Source organism: Narcine bancroftii, chromosome 5 (assembly GCF_036971445.1).
Source record: "Narcine bancroftii isolate sNarBan1 chromosome 5, sNarBan1.hap1, whole genome shotgun sequence".
NCBI classification, from domain to species: domain Eukaryota; kingdom Metazoa; phylum Chordata; class Chondrichthyes; order Torpediniformes; family Narcinidae; genus Narcine; species Narcine bancroftii.
The window spans coordinates 220,213,671-220,232,789 of NC_091473.1; the positions used below are offsets into that span (position 1 = coordinate 220,213,671).

General features: G+C 37.8%; 1 long non-coding RNA gene across 2 annotated transcripts in view; it reads right to left on the bottom strand.

The window, feature by feature from the left end:
* The window catches only part of LOC138764891 (uncharacterized), a 52,357-nt gene that overhangs the window by 25,572 nt on the left and 7,666 nt on the right, over positions 1 to 19,119 (bottom strand). The window contains exons 1-2 of one of the 2 annotated variants that reach the window (XR_011358344.1): positions 15,538 to 15,713; positions 7,060 to 7,171 (exon numbers count right to left, since the gene is read on the bottom strand). This is a non-coding gene — a long non-coding RNA (uncharacterized lncRNA). Of the gene's footprint in view, positions 1 to 7,059; positions 7,172 to 15,537; positions 15,714 to 19,119 lie in introns of those variants that run through there. The other variant, XR_011358343.1, reaches the window with a different exon arrangement.

A 19,119-nucleotide genomic window follows, 5' to 3' on the forward strand; every position in this document is an offset into this window, starting at 1 on the left:
TTGAATGGGTTCCCTTTGTTTTCCATCATTTCCTGCAGCTATTTCCAGACGTTTATTGCATACTAAATTATTTCATTTCACGCAAATAGCTTCTGAATATCCTCGTAAAAATCTAAACACCATATGACCATCTAAGTCTGATCTGCCATATTTAATGCAATTGAACAGCAGCACAATGTTCGAGAAACGCATATTTGCCGATGCTGGAATCTTCGGCATCAATAAATTGACGCTGTCCCAATAAGGGGTATTCAGGTTCGCCTGAATGCATATCGTTGACACCCTCCCAGTCTTTGACAGCTCACATGTGCCTAGATGTTTGCAGTTTCTTTCTTCGCTTTGCAAAATTTCTTTGCACGCAATTGATAAGGCCCTCGAGATTTCTATATCTTGATGCTATTGAGCATCTGCAGCATCTCTTCTTCTCTTGTGTGGATTCTCTTCAGGTTTTACTTTCCCGAGTTTCCTCATAGTCATGGCTTTCATCCGGTAAATACTATATACATTTCCGCACCTCCTCAGGTTCCATAGCTAAATAATATTGGTGATGTTTAAACGCCCCATTTCTCTCCCAAGTTAATATATTTGTAGCATGTTATAGGCCACCCCCCCCCATACAAACGATATCGCAGAGCTACCTTGTGGCCCTTTTTGCCTTCCTGATCTCATTATAAGTGCATTCTTAATTTTTCTATTCTCCTTAACGGATCGCATGATCCCTTCTATATCGATATAATTTCCTTGACCAGAGTCTCCATAACATAACATATATAACATATATAACAATTACAGCACGGAAACAGGCCATTAGGCCCTTCTAGTCCGCACCGACCAAACACTCCTCTCTAGTCCCACCTACCTGCACAATGACCATAACCCTCCACCTTCTTCTCATCCATATACCTGTCCAACTTTTTCTTAAATAATAAAATTGACTCTGCCGCCACTATTTCTCCTGGAAGCTCATTCCACACGGCTACCACTCTGAGTAAAGAAGTTCCCTCTCATGTTACCTCTAAATCCCCGCCCCTTAACTCTTAACTCATGTCCTCTTGTTTCAATTTCTCCTACCCTTAAGGGAAATAGTCTATCCACATCCATTCTGTCTATCCCTTTCATAATCTTAAATACCTCTATCAGATCTTGTTATGGGCTGTTTCACAATCCTATCAGCAATGTCGTTTCCCCTCACTGGATCACACTGACCATTTCCATCTACCAAACAACCCCTATCTTCCTTTGAAAGCCTTCCACTTGTCAGATGCCCTGATAACTAGTTTAGAACTTTCAACTTTGGGCCTATCCTGTCTTTTCCAGTAATTTCAACACTGAAGGGGTTACCGTAACTGGTCACGAAGTGATCTCCGATGGACATTTCAGGTACTTTCCCTGCTACGTTCCCCAACATGTCGTCCAGTATCAGGCCCTCTCGGGTAGGGACAAATATATTTTTATTGTTGAAGACAAATTAATTGCCGACGTGAAATTATTGAGGGAAATGGAAATGCGAGGTTGCCAAGCAATTCATTTTATCTTGAATGTTGTTTATGGCGCAACAATAAAAGTTCTACTTTTGGAAGGATGGATTACTAAATGGATGTATCAACGTACCAGGAACACAAAGCACTGCTAGTATGTGATCGTAAATTAGAAACAATATTACTGTTAGCTGTAATTTGCCAAGTTAATACACATGGATTCAAGAAAGCAGAATCAACAAAAGTTGGAAAGTATAAATGAGAATCGTTTCGGATCAATATCGTGCGCAGAAAAGCTTACCAGGAAGAGCAGTCATAGCCAAGATGGGATAGTAGATAACTTGAATTGCCCGGACGAGAAAATATATTCGCCAATGCAATGGGCGTTCATCCAGTGTCAAAAACAGTTCGAACGCCCAGAAAATATTCTTCCTCGTGGTTGGATCATTCTGATCCACGGTTCCTATATCTCTATCAGTGAACATTTGTGCACTTCTGTTTTCAGATGTAAATCCTTCTAGAGACTGGCAAAGCGGGAGCTGATACCCTCACTTTCAACTAACGGCAACTGCAAAATAAATACCACATTAATAGAGGAAGCGAATCTCTTGTGACATATTCAGATCCACTGAGGCTGTCGTTAATTATGTGCGCCAAAACAAACATGTTGATTCGACTCCTCTCCGCTCAACGTTTGTATCACAAAAAGTAGAACAGTTATCAGTCTGCACGTGTGTAAGAAATGGTCATCTTTTCGGTGATCCATCATTTCGCCGTTGATGCGAGAGAACCAGTAGACATAGGGAGGGAAATGAGGCTGTCAATGTTGTAGATCGTCTTTTCAAAACCTTAATAAGGTGCAAGACAGAAGACAAATAGCAATGTTTTCGCATCCCAATGTCAAACTGCAGAAGGACTGTTTAATAAATTGCAATATTTAATCAATGATGTACAATAACAACGATTATAAAGTAGTTGTTTCTGGAACGATGTCAATGTTTGTGATACACGACGGTCAATTTTGACTCTGTACAAATTTAGTTTCTGACATGTTCAATTCAACATGTTGCTATGAGAATAAACATCAAGGTACCCACTTGAGAGTAAACCATCAAGGTATCTGATCAGTTACATGATGCTATACTGAGAACATTTGTAGCTGGCAGTCTGCCAGTGGAAAGCATTGTGGTCTGACCGCTGGAGATCTTGCAGCTGTCCATGATCTGAGTTAAATTCATGCTGTGCACAAATAAAGCCGGACAGAGAGTTAAAAAGGGGAACATTTATTATTTCTACATTCTAGTATCTGCAGAACATATTTTCGTATAATGAAGATATGTGCTTCTGTCCCAGTATTTCCAAATATGCATTTTTGCTAGAATTCCAGGCTTTCTTGTATTTGAAACATTGCCACACATTAACAACTCAGTAATTATCGACAGAAGTAATATAGTTGGCAAGCCCAATTGCAATCAAGACACAAGAGGAACTTAATGGGTAGAAGTATGAATTGTTCTATTATGACAAAATGGACAGGAGGATACGAGGAAAACAACATGACATACTGGTAAATTAAATCGCAGGTCGTTGTATGAAGCGGGCAATACAAAGTAAGAAGGGAGTTAACAAACCTTGTGGACGTTTGGCATACAGGGATAGGTTATGAACTAAACAATAAGTCACTACTAAACTATGGCAACAGATTTAAAACTCCATGATTTCAGAAAGAGCTAGAGGATATTCATAATGTGAAGATGTTAAACAAAAAGCTGTTGAACATGAGAAAAATAAATTAATTAAAGGCCTGTGATTATTCTTCTTATAAAAAATAATTTAAGGGGCTTTTCGGTCCGGTTTTGCAATAGATTTAAGTTATCAGGAAAAGTAAATAAACTACAGGCATTATGTCAACCTTCCATAGGAGCTCTATAGAGAGCGTCCTGGCAGTCTGCATCACGGTGAGGTACGGTTGCTGCAGAGAAATGGATCAGAAGACAGTCCACAGGACCATAAGAGCAGCAGAGAGGATCAATGGGGTCTACACCCTACCCCCTACCCAACACCCCAACCCCACCCCCACTGCAATCAATGTGATTAATGTCTGAAGTGGACACGCAAAATCATTGAGGATCCCTTTTCCCCTGCAAGCAGCATCTTTCAGTTGCTCCCATTTGAAGGATGTACAGGAGTATTAGAGCAGCAGCACAAGGGTGAGGAATAGCTTCCTCCCACAGCCAGTGAGAAGGCTGAACCACAAAAGGAACTGCTCACACTAACCATCCGAGACTCTCACATGCATAAGATAATATCTATTTGTGTATTTGTAAAGTTGAATTGCTTGTCATGAATATGTATTGTTTCTATGCAAGTATGTTATGTCTGGTTGTGTTTCTGCATGCTTTGCACCAAGGACCAGTGAACGCTCTTCCGTCAGGTTGTACTGGTACAACCAGTTGACAATAAACTTGATTTGAAAATATCGGAAGGACGGAGCAAATTCTGCACTTTTAGAGGCAATTAAAGAGACTTTATTGAGGGGAGATCCTATCTGAAAAATCAGAATTGACTTCAATTGGCTGCTGAGAATGACTCACTTGGGAGAATGTTCCAATATATCAGAATCCATAAGATATGAGAGAACCTAGCAAGCTAGATCTAAAATTCACAGTGATTATAATGCAAAGACAATGGTCTAGGGTTTTTGTTCCTCGAGTAGTTTTCTCTTACACAATGCCATTGCCGGGTTAGCAGGATGTACAAAGCAATAACAGAATGAATTCAATCGGAATTGAGAGATGATGCGTTTTGACAATGACGCTGAATCTTCATAGTTGAACTCTGACAAACAGAGAGAAACCAAAGCATTTTTATTCCTAAGGAAATGAGCACAAGTCGATTTGGTGTTCGGAAAGTAGATTAGATATTTGCGCTCACTAGCCAAGTAAAGTATATCAGAGCAAGGAGGTCGTTGTACAATTGAGTAAGATAACAGTCAGGCTATAATTGATCTATAGTGTACAGTTCTGGTCACCATGCAGCGAGACTGTATACCGCATGGAAAAGATTCACCGAGATGTTACCAATGTATATGAGAAGTAAATGGAAAGATACGACTGTTTTGCTTGCGGTATAGAAGTCGGAGGGGGCCCTCACGTTATTGCACAAAATTACATGGGGGATAGATTTAGAAGCTCGTGAGGAACTCTACGCCTTGCGTGAAGAATTCTTCGGAGAGATGGGAGAATTAGATTGATACCAAGTACTCCGTATGCTCTAATCAGAAACAAAAGAAAATTTGTTTGCTGGAGGAACTCAGCGAATGGAGCGACATCAGTCGCGAAAATTAATAGGTATGCCTCAATATGAAGGGGTAGTTTAAAATTTGAATGCGCTACCTCATCGATTGGTGTTCCGTCGAACATTGAAATGAGCACTTGATGGCACAATATGCCACAGGTCGAATACTGGAAATGCGTTTGGGTAGTAAATGCTCTTCCTGCCCGAAACAAACAGGGAGGCTGCAAGGACTGGTTCAGTGTTGTATGGCACTACAACTCTGCTGGATCCTATCTGGCTTGCTGAGTACGTCCAGTGTTATTGTTAAAATAATAATATGCTACTCGAGATACTGCAATACTGACCAGAACAAAAGGAGAATAAAACCTGAATTTTCTAAAAGCATTTAATGATTTAAAATTCTAATATTTACATCCATGAAATTATAACATTACACACCCTTGTTACTTCCCCTGATTGAGAATTCCGATGGTCTTTTTCAAGCTTTACACGATTAAATGTCAATACCTATTTCTATCATGTAGAACAGACCACAGATATCCAAATGGTTTTCAAAGCTATTTTTTTTCCTCTCCATTAGCTACACAGGAACAAACTGGAGTTTGAAGAAGAGAACTGGCGCCTTAGAGATGAATGCTTTTAGATGGTTTCATTTATCATTTCAGAAAACTATAATTTGCACAGGATATGTGAGCAAAACAAAGTGAAAATCTGGAGAAAAAAAAGGTTTACATTTTGACAGGCGTTTCGACATTCTTAACAGAGATTGTTAATTTTTTATAGGTTAGAAGTTGACTGGAAAAGAATCAAAACCTGGTGACTATAATTAGCTGAGACTTCGTTGAAAAGTGGAATCGAGTTGAGGGGTTGATTTATTCTGCTATCAAGCATGCTTACATGATACTTTTCTGACGCTCATTCCACTGCTGCATGATCGTATTCACGTTTAAGTAATTTAAAGCGTTGTAGTTCTGCCCATTCGCACAACTAAGGCTTTCTGTGAAGTGAAATTAACGCACAAGCTGCAGATGCTGGAACATTGAGCAAGTTAAGAAGTGCCGGAGAAGCTCAACAGGTCAGATAGCATCCATGGGTAGGGTAAAAATAGTCAGTCAGCCTTTGGGGTCTAAATCCTTTATCATGACCAGAGGGAAGGGGTAAAATTAATTATCTAAGGGAGGAATAAAATTTCAGGGGCTCATAGTTGATGTGCATAGGGCAGAGGGTTTTAAAGATGAAGAGGTAGGCAGAGGGAGACACGACTAGGAAGGAAGAAAATATAGAGAGGGGTAAATAAGTACAGGAGTGGGGAAAGAAATGTTGGAAAGTGTTTGCGGTATCTAACATAAGGAAAATCGATGTTTAATGCTATTAAGTTTAAACTGTCCATGAAGAATATGATGTATTGTTCCATAAATTTACATTCAACAAACGATAAGGACACGAAGCAACGCGTCATTGTAGGAAGAGTTGGGGTCGTTCAAATGATTGTCTACAGCAAGCTTAGGTTAAGAACTACAGACACAGATTTTGTGTTCAGTAAAGCAGCCAGCTAATCTGCTTTTGGTCTGACCAATGTAGAAGATTCCACAGCGAGTTCATCTCATGTAGTGGATGAGGCTGGACGATGTCCATGTAAAGTTTTATCTCACTTAGGACGACCGTTTGTGTTCCTGATGAGCGAGGAGATGCAGCGACAAGTTTTGAACTTTCTACAATTAGAGCAAGCTGTGGCTGATGGGATGGAAATGTGAGTGAGAATGGAAGAGTGAGCCAGAGGATTTAGGACAGAAAGATCCCGGCGAAAATGAAGAAGAATTGAGAGGGGACCATATGGTTGTTAGTGGTATCACATCGAATTTGACTGAAGTGTCAAATAATATGTCGGATGTGGATGATGGAGAAGAAGAAAGTGAGGACCAGAGATACTCGGTCCTTCTTCTTCCTGGGGTAGGTAGTCAAAGACTGAATTAGGAAAATAAGAGGAGATACAAACGTGGGCTTTATCATCCCCAGGATGGAGCGATCCAAGTTTATCAGAGAAAGGGGTTATTTCAGATGTCACGGATTGGAAGTCATTATCCAGGGAACAGATAGAGTGGAGGCAGAGAAATAGTGAGAAATGGATAAAATCCTTCCAAGGGACGATATATAATCCCAGTAGCTGTTAGATTAAGTGAGTTGAGTCTCACAGTTAACCCTCACAGCTAAATGAATTACCCACCAACCAAGAGAGGAAATAGATGTGTCCGTTTTGCTGTTCTATACTAAAGCTCGTTCTCACCAATTCATGAAGGAACTCTTGCCGGCCTAATGGTTTTCCATGAGCATCACTATAATCTTTTGTCTTGGAGCCAAGAGACTGGGGCCCAGCTGTCGGGCGATGCTCACTAGCCCTGTAAAAGAAGAATAATGCATGATACGTAATTTAAAATCAATTCAACAAACGGTGATTGACAGACGAGAAAAGATGCAGAGGCCGAGAAATCTGAAACATAAATAAAACTCTGGCAATATTCAGAACATCAAATAGCAACAACAAAGAGAGAAAGTGAAAATGTCAGTTATTCTCATATTTCCTCAACGTTGGCTATTTCCTGCTTCTCCACTTGTTAAGGTGCATTTCTCTCACAGTCCGACTCTGTAGTTGTAACTAGCATTCTCGATGATGCAATGGCTTGAAAACAACCTTCCTCGTCCCCACTTGAATCTTACCGTCAGTTTCATTCCGATAAACTCCGTCTGAAAATCTCTTTGAAACTTTTTAGCACCCTGAATGTTACACTTATTTTGTAACGTTGCTTTGTTATCAACTCTCCCATTCTATTTTCACATTCAAAATCCCATACATATTTTCTCATACTCAATCGCACTTCCATTTTTACTCAAGGAATTTCCATTGAATTCTCTCAATATTAAAATTAATTGCTTTCACTCTGAGAATATAATTGCAGTTCCATCACAGAGTTAAATTCAATGGCATGTTTTCATTTTTGAATCTCACTCCTGCTACGTCGCTCTGACTCTGATATTACTCTTTCCCCTTTCTGAACTGAACTCATAGAATCTCCATCCCATGTGCAGTATTTGAACTGCATATTGGAACTTGATTCCCTCTCTCTTGACATTTGACACCAACTCCTACATGCTTATAACTTCACTCCCTCCCTTCATTTTACAGATATGGTTCCCTGAGGGAATTTCGTCTTTGTTCAATCTTCTACAAGACCATCTATTTCCTTTCTCCGAGAAAATCTCTCCACTAACAACTCTATTCATATTGTCTATGACGGTGGAGATCAAGCCTATTTTCAAATTATAAACGTTATTTCAATTCCTAAAATCATGGCTTACTGTCATTACTGTGCGTGTGTGTATGTGTGTGTGTGTGTTTGTGCGCGTTTGCGTGTGTGTGTTTGTGTGTGTGTGTCTGTGTGTGTGTGTTTATGTGTGTGTGTGTATGTGTGTGTGAGAGAGAGAGAGAGTTCATGTGTAAGTTATTGAGGATAGTGTTGGTGAGCTATGCATCATTTCTGTTTGTGTGTGTGTGCGCGCGCGCGTGTGTGTATGTGTGTATGTGTGTGTGTGCGTGTGTGTGTGTGTGTGTGTTTGTGCGTGTTTGTGTGTGTGTGTTTGTGTGTGTGTGTTTGTGTGTGTGTGTCTGTGTGTGTGTGTGTTTATGTATGTGTGTATGTGTGTGTGTGAGAGAGAGAGAGAGTTCGTGTGTAAGTTATTGAGGATAGTGTTGGTGAGCTATGCATCATTTCTGTTTGTGTGTGTGTGTGTGTGTGTGTGTGTGTGTTTATGTGTGAGGAGTTCGTGTGTAAGGTAGTGAGGATAGTGTTGGTGAGCTATGCATCATTTCTGTCTGTGTGGTAGATCTTACCTGTAAGTGACAAGTAATCTCCCCTTCCCTTCTCTTCCCCTCTCTCTCCCCATCCCCCTGCTCTCCTACCTCTCCCTCACCCTCCAGCCTCCCCTGCCCTCCTCGTCAGCTTCCACGTTGCCCTCCCTGCGTCCCACCCTCCTTCCCCTACTCCTCTCTCCCAGTTCACTGAACTCTTGGCAAATTTATAAAAAATCATAATCTCTTCAAATTGACACAATTCTAGCGGGACTGGTTCGAAGAGGCAATTGAAGAAGAGGTGAAATAAATCAGCTCTGTTTTGAAAGAGAATCAGCATTTCCTTTGCGACAGAGTATATAAATATCTCTTTGGCTTGGCTTCGCGGACGAAGATTTATGGAGGGGGTAAAAAGTCCACGTCAGCTGCAGGCTCGTTTGTGGCTGACAAGTCCGATGCGGGACAGGCAGACACGATTGCAGCGGTTGCAGGGGAAAATTGGTTGGTTGGGGTTGGGTGTTGGGTTTTTCCTCCTTTGCCTTTTGTCAGTGAGGTGGGCTCTGCGGTCTTCTTCAAAGGAGGTTGCTGCCCGCCAAACTGTGAGGCGCCAAGATGCACGGTTTGAGGCGATATCAGCCCACTGGCGGTGGTCAATGTGGCAGGCACCAAGAGATTTCTTTAGGCAGTCCTTGTACCTTTTCTTTGGTGCACCTCTGTCACGGTGGCCAGTGGAGAGCTCGCCATATAACACGATCTTGGGAAGGCGATGGTCCTCCATTCTGGAGACGTGACCCATCCAGCGCAGCTGGATCTTCAGCAGCGTGGACTCGATGCTGTCGACTTCTGCCATCTCGAGTACTTCAACGTTAGGGATGTAAGCGCTCCAATGGATGTTGAGGATGGAGCGGAGACATATATAGATATGTTATTGAAAGTTAAATTGGGAAAGGTTTGTTAGAGTAGGTCACATAAACACTGTAAAACAGATCTTTTTTTTAACTTTATTTAAAATTTTATGACATGAATAAAATAAAAATTACATTTAAAGAAATAATAAAAAATAAGATAATAAAAATTAGAATACTACATCATTAAACTCCACAAATTAACCCCCCAATAATTATAACACCTTAATCGTCTAATTTAAAATTAGTCCAACCCTCCCCCCCAAAATAAAGAGTGAAGAATTAATTAACAATGTTGTAAATAAAATAGAAAAAACCCCACTAACAAAAAAGGATAAAACTTAACAACAACAAAAATTACTAACAACAAAAAAAATCAATACTAAAATAATACCCTTAAACATATATTTAAATCAAACATAATACATGTATTTAACAAATGAAATCGACTTTAAAACTAAGTTCAAATATTTAAATCATATATCAACCACATATCTGTTATACAAAAAAATCATAATTAATAATACATAACTACAGAATTTCCATTAATACCAAGTTTCCTTTATAATTCATCGAGAGAACAAAAACATCCCTTAGAAAAACAATCAGATAAACTTTTTATTCCCTTCCCCTCTCCTTATATAAAAAAAGAAAAAAAGAACAAAAAAGTTCAAACTCATATCAAATTCTCCATATTCTTCATTTATAACATCTTCAAAATTCTCTATCGAAATTAACTTAATTTTATTAAACTCTTCTCCCTCAATGTATTTGTACTTGATTTTCTTCTTTTTCTTCTTGTCACCTTTCCCCTCATCTTCCTCTTCATCTAATTCAATATCCTCAATTTTTGACTTATTATCTTCTGTGACATCATTCTCTCAAAAAAGAGAGAAAATAGAGAAAAAAAACCCAAAAAAAGAGAAAAAAGGAGAGAAAAAAATCCTCCTAATTCCCTCTCAATTACATTCAGAACACAAAAAGAATTTTAAAAAATTATTTATTTTTAAAAAATAATTTAAAAAAACCTTAACTTCTTAACCCAAAAATTATAAAGAAAAAAAAAACAGGTCGGAGGTCACGACTACCTCCTCCTGTTTAAACCGCCCAGAGCGGTAACTCCCCCAAAATATTGGGTGTGAGATAACTCACAGGTAGCTGATGACTTCTGGAAACTAGTGCCCATCCACTTCCCTCTCCAAACTCCCATTTCATTAAACTATCATCATTATTTAAACTATTTAAACTCTTCTCAATAAAAAAAGATAAAAGGTTTATTTTTTTAAATCAACGTTACCACTTCGGTCACCATTGCTTCCATTTCTTTTAAAAATCTGGATCCCACCTTACATCTCTACTATCTTTGGAGACCTTAAAGGACTACATCGTTCCTGAAACTGCATGATTGGTAGAGACTAAGCAAAGTCCATAACCTCTTTAGGATTGTCAAAAAACTTTGGCTGATTTCCATCCTGAAAAATCTTCAGTACCGCAGAATGTTCCCTATGTCATCTTGCCATTCCCCCCAAACAGATCTTGTTTGAAATGCTGGAGCTCTGCTCCATGATAGATATATCAGCTAATCACACCATTTGCAAGAAATATGAAGTGTTCAAGAGTTTTAATTAATGGATTGTTGATTACCAAAGGCAACCGATGAAAGAGTATGCTAGAGCCGCTGCTGTCTGGAAGAGAGCTTATTGTTGTAAGAGAGTTGTGTAGTTTTGCAAGAAGAGAGGGTCAAATAGGCTTTCTCTCAGAGAGAGGGAGAGAGAGAGAGAGAGAGAGAGAGAGAGAGAGAGAGAGACAGAGAGATAGAGAGACAGAGAGACAGAGATTATTTGACAGTGTTACAGCCAGCAGAAATAGCTGGGCTAGAACATGACAAGCTGGCAAATCCATATGGAAGACAGCCTGATCTTAGAATTAAAAGAAGACGCAACCACGTATCCAAACCAATTTCTCTTCAATTTTAGATGTTCTTTTTATGAAAAATGTGTTTCTTGTAAATAAGCAATATCAACTTTCTTTTTTTAAAATTTAAGCCAATACATATTTATGCTTAATCAAATTATTCAATCCCTGTACATTAAGAGTTGCAAAATTTAAATTACACATTTCTTTACCTTAAAAATATACACACTTGACACTACTGCAAACTATTGCTCCCCTTGCTAAAAAAAAAACACACTTCTAAATAAAATACAACCCCAACCCCATATATATACAAAACTGGTGTAGCCATTTTGATTCATAAGAAAATACCATTTGAGTTGGAATCGTTTATGGAGATTGCTGGTAGGGTTTTATGGTGAATTGTAAATTTTTTGCAGAAATATGGTCATTATTGAATGTCTATGCACCTAATGTGGATGATGATCGATTTATATCTGAGGCTTTTCTAACATTAAATCAGGCTAATGAAAATATCTTGATTGGAGGGGATTTTAATTGTGTTTTGGATCCATTATTGGATAAATCTCTGAAAAGTATAAGGAAAATCAAAGATGACGGTACAAATGGGATCTTTGATGAAAGATTTGAATTTAGTTGAAATTTGGAGGACACTAAATCTGACAGAAAAGGGCTTTTCTTTTAATTCATCCAGGCATGATTCATTTTCTAGAATAGATTTGTTTTTGATTTTGCCACATTTACAGGCTAGAGTTGTTCAGGCTGAATATAAGAGTAGGATTATATCTGATCATTCTATGTTGTTTATATCTTGTGTTGTTTCGGAGGTGATGCAATCAACTTATTGGTGGAGATTTAATGTAATGTAATTGAAGAAACCGCAGTTTATTACTTTTGTTAAAAAACAGATTGCTTTACTTTTGGCTGAAAATATTAATTCAGAAAGTAGTAATTTTGTTATGGGGATGCTTTAAAAGCATATTTACGTGTTCAAATTATTAGTTATTCTACGAAAGTTAAAAAAAAAAGCTGTATTTCGTGGAAAGTTTAACTTTGGAGAAGCAAATTGCTGAGCTGGAAAAGGAATTTCGGAAGAAGGTTAAAGATGATAAGAAAGATGCATTAGCTAAGTTGAAATTATGTTATAATACTTTACAAACAAATCAGTATGAGCGATTAATTCAAAGATCAAAACAACATTATTATGTGTTAGGTGAGAGGGCTCGTAAGGTATTAGCTTGGCAATTAAAATGGAACAGGTATTGAGAACTATTAATGATGGAAAAAATAATTCAATAGTTACTTATAAACCTCAGAAAATCAATGATCAATGTTATTCATTTTGCCAGAAATTATATAAATTATATTGAATCCTTTATATCTGAGTTACATTTACTGGTTTTGGGAGAGGAAGAAGTAAAATAATTGGAAGCTCCGTTTACAGATTTTGAGATTAAAGAAGCTATACAGGAGATGCCAAATGGAAAGTCGCCAGGTGATGATAGATTTTCAGTAGAATTTTATAAGGTGTTTCATGAAGATTTGTCTCCTACATTTATGGATGTGCTTCAACAAATAATTGATGATCAGTCATTACCAGAATCTTTTTCAAGTGCGATAATTACTGTCATTCCAATGAAAGATAGAGATTCATTCAATGTAGCCTCGTATCGACCAATTTCTTTATTAAATGTGAACTATAAAATAATAGCTTCGGTATTGGAAAATAGATTTGCCTCAGTTAGTGCATACAGATCAAACAGGTTTTATTAAGAATTGAGGTGCATCTGATAATATTCTTAGATTGATAACCTTTATCAATGCATCAAGACAGCATCCCAACCAATGGTGGTTGCACTTGATGCAGAAAAAGCATTTGATTGGGTTGAATGGAATTTTTTATTTAAGGTGCTGGAGAAGTTTAATTTCGGTCCTCTTTTTACTGGTTGGGTTAAAGCATTGTGTAAAACTCCAATCGCTAGGGTGGTGACGAATGGCCAGACTTCGTTGCCATTTAAATTAATGTGATCAACACATCAAGGTTGTCCAATGTCACCAGCCTTGTATGCATTGGTCATTGAACCATTAGTTCAGGCAACTCGACAGAAATATAACATTAAAGGGATAAGATTTGCAAATGATGAATATAAGATTAATCTATTTGCTGATGATGTATTGATTCATTTGACATATCCAGAACAATCTTTGAAATATTTACAAGAATGTTTAGTTCAATTTGGGGAGTAATCTGAGTACAAGGTGAATTGGGACATGAGTGAAATACTGCCAATTTTGGAGGGGAATTATGAAGCTTGTAAACATATTAAAAAATTAAGTTGCTCTGATAAAATTAAATATTTAAGAGTGATTGTGAATGTGAATTATCAGTCTTTATATAAATTTAATTATGTACCTTTATTGAAAAAGATCAAAACAGATTTGATTAAATGGAAGGATCTTCCATTAACATTAATAGGTTAAGTAAATTGTATTAAAATGAATATTTTCCCTGTATTCAGTCTTTATTTCAGTCAATTCCATGTTTACTTCCAAAGGGCTTTTTTCAAGATTTGCATCGGTTGGGGAGGAATTTTTATGGAAGGGAACATTAGCTCGAGTAGCTTTACAAAAGTTGATGTGGATGTATGCATTAGGTGGACTTCAGCTGCCTCCTTTTCAAATTTATTATTAGGCTGCTCAGTTAAAGTTTGTTAGTAGAATGATAGATATTAATCAGCTTCCTAGTTGGGCTAAGGTGAAATTAACTTGTATTTTTGAATTTGATGGTCATCAATTTATGTATAATTGGACTTTGCATTTATTGCAGGGATTTGATATGCCGGTATTTAATAAAGATATGGGTTAATAGAAATGATGTTATAGGTACGAAGGGTAAATTGTCAATTCAAACTATGTTATATCAAAATTTGTTTATTTATTTTTCAATGTTTAACAGGTATTTACAAATATGACATTCCCAGGTATAAAAGTGATCCACGATTGTTTTGAAGAGGGACAGTTCCTTTTTTTTAATCTATTGAAGGAGAAATTTGGAATACTAGTAAATTATTTATTTGTGTATTATCAACTTAGACCTTTGATAAGGGATAATTATGGAAAGGATATGAAATTACCAGAGTTAACTAAGTCTGAAACTTTCATTTCCTCTATACCAAGGAGGGGCTTTATTTCAGGTATATATCGTTTTTTTCTTTTTACAAGTGACCGTGGATAAAATAAATTTGGAGAAATCTAGGAATAAATTGGAAAGTGATTTAACTTATACCTCAGGAGGACTGGGAGGTTATGTGTCATGAAGGGGTAACTAAATTGACGAATGTAAGGTATGGTTTGGTTAATTATAATTTTTGTATCAGCTATATTTGACTCCTGAGAAACGGAAAAAATATGGATGTAGTAATCTGGATTTGTGTTTTAGCTGTGGCTTAAATACTGGAAATTTTTTCCATGCAGTTGGGACTTGTGATAGGGTACAGCCATTTTGGGAAAGAATTAGGGTAATTTTGGATAAATTATTTAAAATTGAATTACCTTTAGACCCAGAGATTTTTTTGTTGGGTTATATGGTATCTTTGACTGGTTTGGGATTGGATAAGTTTCAGTTAGGTTTTGTTCATTTAGCGTTATCAATGGCACTGAAATGTACAGCAATTACTTGGAAAGATAATGGAGAGATTAATATAGCACATTGGCATAATGAATTAAGATCTTGTATTTATATGGAAAAAAAGCATATAATTTACATGATAGTTATTCTTTTTCTTAAAAAATGTGGTCGCCTTATTGGAAATACATGGGTTTAAAAATATCTTACAATGTTATGTATATTTTATGGGTTTTTTTGCTGCACTTGCGGGGCCTGGATGAGTAGGGGGAGGGGGAAGGGGGGTAATTTATTGATAATTTTTTAATGGTTTTACATCCTTTTCAAAAGTTTTAAATAAAGTTTAAAAAAAAGCAGCCTGATCAAAGTCCTTGTGGTTCATGCAAGAGGAGAGGACTGGCTGTCTAATGTTTCAGTTGGAATAAGTGAAACAAAAGGGAACTCTGTGGTGACCTGAAAGAAAGAGGTTCTCACCTGGAGAACTCTGAAGGGGAAAATTTCTTCAGCAAGACACTGGAGTGGCTGATGGAAGTACATCACTTGTGGATGTCCTGGAACATCTCTCTCTCTATCTCTCGCTCTCTCTCTCTCTCTCTCTCTGTCTCTCGCTCTCTCTCAGAAACTTCATGAGCAGCAACCATTAACCTTTCAAGCACCAGCACCTGGTGAACATTATAAATGTTAAATTCTGTGCACTGTATAAGAACTTTTCTGAACTTACACACACATGCACTTTGAATTAAAAGTGGGTTTAATTTAGGTTAAATAAGTTAGTGATTAGTTAAAATTTGATTCTAATTTCATGTTTCAAGATCATTAAAAAGCAACTTTTGTATAAGTAACCATTTGTCTTGATGGCTATCTATTGCTTCTTTGTTTGGGGGCCTCTTGGCTCATAACACCATGAGCAAATTCAATTAGTAAGTGGCACAAATATCAAATGAATTTTATTTCTCTGATCTTCGCAAAACTGAGATTGCATTATCTGCATTAGCTGCGAGGATACAAATGTATATTGAAACAAAGCAAAAATAACTTGATAAACTTGAAAACCATTTTCAACTGTTTCTGTTCAGGAGGTGGCAATGATTTTACTTCCTCTGAGGACAGAATGATATATTAGCATGAAGATGAGCAGATATCAAATTCAGGTTCAACAACATGCCTGTAAATTACCTTAAAATGAGTTCAAGTTTATTGTTACATGAACCATGTGAGAGTGAAAATGTTTGTTTTTCAAACAGTCGAGCAGGTCAACCCATTCAGCAGCAAATACAAAACAAAGTTACAGAGCGATCACTTGTCTTGGGTAAACATGTACCTCTCACTTTGTTCATTTTAGATTGGTCACAGTGTTCGAGCTACCAAAAGAAAATAGACACTCACACACCGAAAGCAGTTCAGTTTATACAAGTCTTTATTACTAAATCTAAAGCTGAATTCACACTATAATATGCAAGCCCTTGCCAATTATACTTATCAATGCCTGGACTGGTCCCAACTGCCAAAGCAAGGCAATGACTGCACACTTGTAGTTGCTTGACCGGAACTTTAGCTGGACTCTTGAAATTCTTCTTCTTGCTGAGAGATGTTGTCACCTCTTGGAGAGTCTCTAACTTCAGCAGTGGGACCATGGCTTTTATTACCCAAAACTTGTTTCCTTCAGATCTTATCACTTTGAACCAATGATTTAATTATCTTCAAGATCTCCTGACAGTCTGCGACCAACAAAAGAAATCTGCATCTCTTCGCCTCATGGTGGAAGTTGGATAATGTCTACTGATTCATATGCATCCCTGGGCCCCATAGTGTAAATTAGATAATGTCTTCTGATTGAACTGCATCCTGGGTCCCATGGTGGAATTTAGGTGTGTCTACTAAATATGCATCCTGGGCCTCATGGTGTAAATTAGATTTCGCCTGCTGATTTTAAAAAAAACAAGCAGGTTCTCAGCCTTGCAGCTGCAGAAGTAAAACACTCAGTTTAAATCTTCCATTACATCACTTAGAGAAGGTCAAATCCAAATTTATTTTATTCATGGAGATATGTGCGTTCTGATAAAGATTATTCTATCTGGTGATGTGGGAACTCACTCCCTTGAATCTTCCTGACAGGATAAGGACAAAGTGAATTTGTCTGTTGTGAAGTGAAACAAAAGCATCTACAGATGCTGGGGTCTAGGGCAGTACATAGAAGTGCTGATCAAACTCAACAGGTCAGGCAGCAGCCATTGTAAGTAAAGGGTAATCAGCATTAGATTCTAAGCCCTTCTTCAGGAATAGTAAAAACAAAATTCTGGAGAAACTCAGCAGGCCTACAGTGTACTTTATATAACTAATATAATTGTTTTTTAAAGAAACATCAGTTTGGCCTTGCAAAATTGGTAGATATACCTGAATAAAATTTCGGGGATGAAGGACATGCAAATGTGGAGGACCACAGGCTAAAATTTAAATGGACTCGGGTGGAAGGTAGAATACAAAGAAACTAAGAAGTGATAGCAGAGTACCGAAGGAGTATCACTCTGATAGAATGAAGGGGAGGGGAAGGGGAGTTTGAGGAAAAGAGGGCTCCGGAAATAAAAAGACGGGTGTGGTGGCTTAACGAAAATTGGAGAATATTTATTGATGCCACCTGGTTGGTGATTGCCGAGATGGATTCTGAGGTGTTGTTCCTCCAATGTCCAGGTGGTCTTGATTTGGGAGTATACGAAGCTATGGTCTGACATGTCGGTGTTACAATTTGTGTGGAATTGAAATGGTTGCCGACTGGGAAGGCCTTTCTGTCGAAGCACTAAAGCAGTTCAGTTAAACAATTTCTCAGTCTGCTTCGTATCTCCCTGATGAAGAGGAGGCTGTATTGGGAATACCGGAGAGAATAAATGACAATTTCAACTTTACAGTAAGTGCTGTTTGTGGCCCGGGATAGTCATGGGGGAGGACGTGTAAGCGCAAGGGTGGCATGTCTTGCAATCACAGCGTGGCCGCAAAGGAGGTCATTGTTAAGGGAGGACTGGATGAGGGAATCAATGGTCTGTCTTTTAATATTTTGGCAGTTGATCCAAGACAGAGCTAAATATAGATGAAATCAGTGGAGATCAGTGTTCTTGTGCAATAGTCTGAGCTGTATTCACAGCACTTCAGAGTTTCTTGCAGTGTTGAACGTGATGGTTCCAGAGCACACAGTAATGCATCCTGATGGATACTTACAACTGTATATATGTAGACGTTATTGGGGGATGAAAGGCACATGCCAAATTTTTTTCAGGCCGCTGACGAAGCGGCGGTGCTTTTGTGCTTTCTTATCAAAGTTTAGAGAACATGGAGGTACTAAAATCTGCACAGATAATGAGAAGCATTTAGAAGCAAAATACAAAAGACTCATATTCATATAGAGTCATAGCAAAGCAGAGTCATCCACGAATTACGTGCAATAATCTGACAGTAATCCTATATTTACTTCTCCTCACTTTCTCAACAATATCACTTCCTCACCCTTCCAAATTCTCCTTCTCTCTTGGGACAATTTATAGTAGAATATTAGTAATCCAATCTGAATTTAGTTCACAACCTTCTGCAGTTTCATTCAATCGTGGGCAGAGTATTTCCCTTTCCATGCAGTTATGTGCCCTGACATTATAATTTCAATAGTGCAACTGTAGAAATTAGTAAATGGGGCAGGTGACATGCCAAATTTCCTCATGCTATTCAAGTAGTAGAGCTGATGGATCAGTAAAGTTCACGGGAATTATTTACTTCAATGGGTTTACCGATGTCTATCATTCAGTGGATGATCTTGGAATGCAGACTGAAGTCTCTTCAACCCCTTCTTATGGACGGCTTTTCATCAGCTATTTAATTTTATTGACATCATACTAGAGGTTGTTTTGCTTGTACCAAGTCACTTGTACATCTATCTCCGTTATGTTTCCCGACCCGTCAGTGTTAGACATTTGCAATTTGCTATTGTAAGTATATTAGACTGATGCATTGGCATTGCATCGCAAATACAGCACATGTTTGATTGTGACAAGACAATTTGTGATTGAAACAATT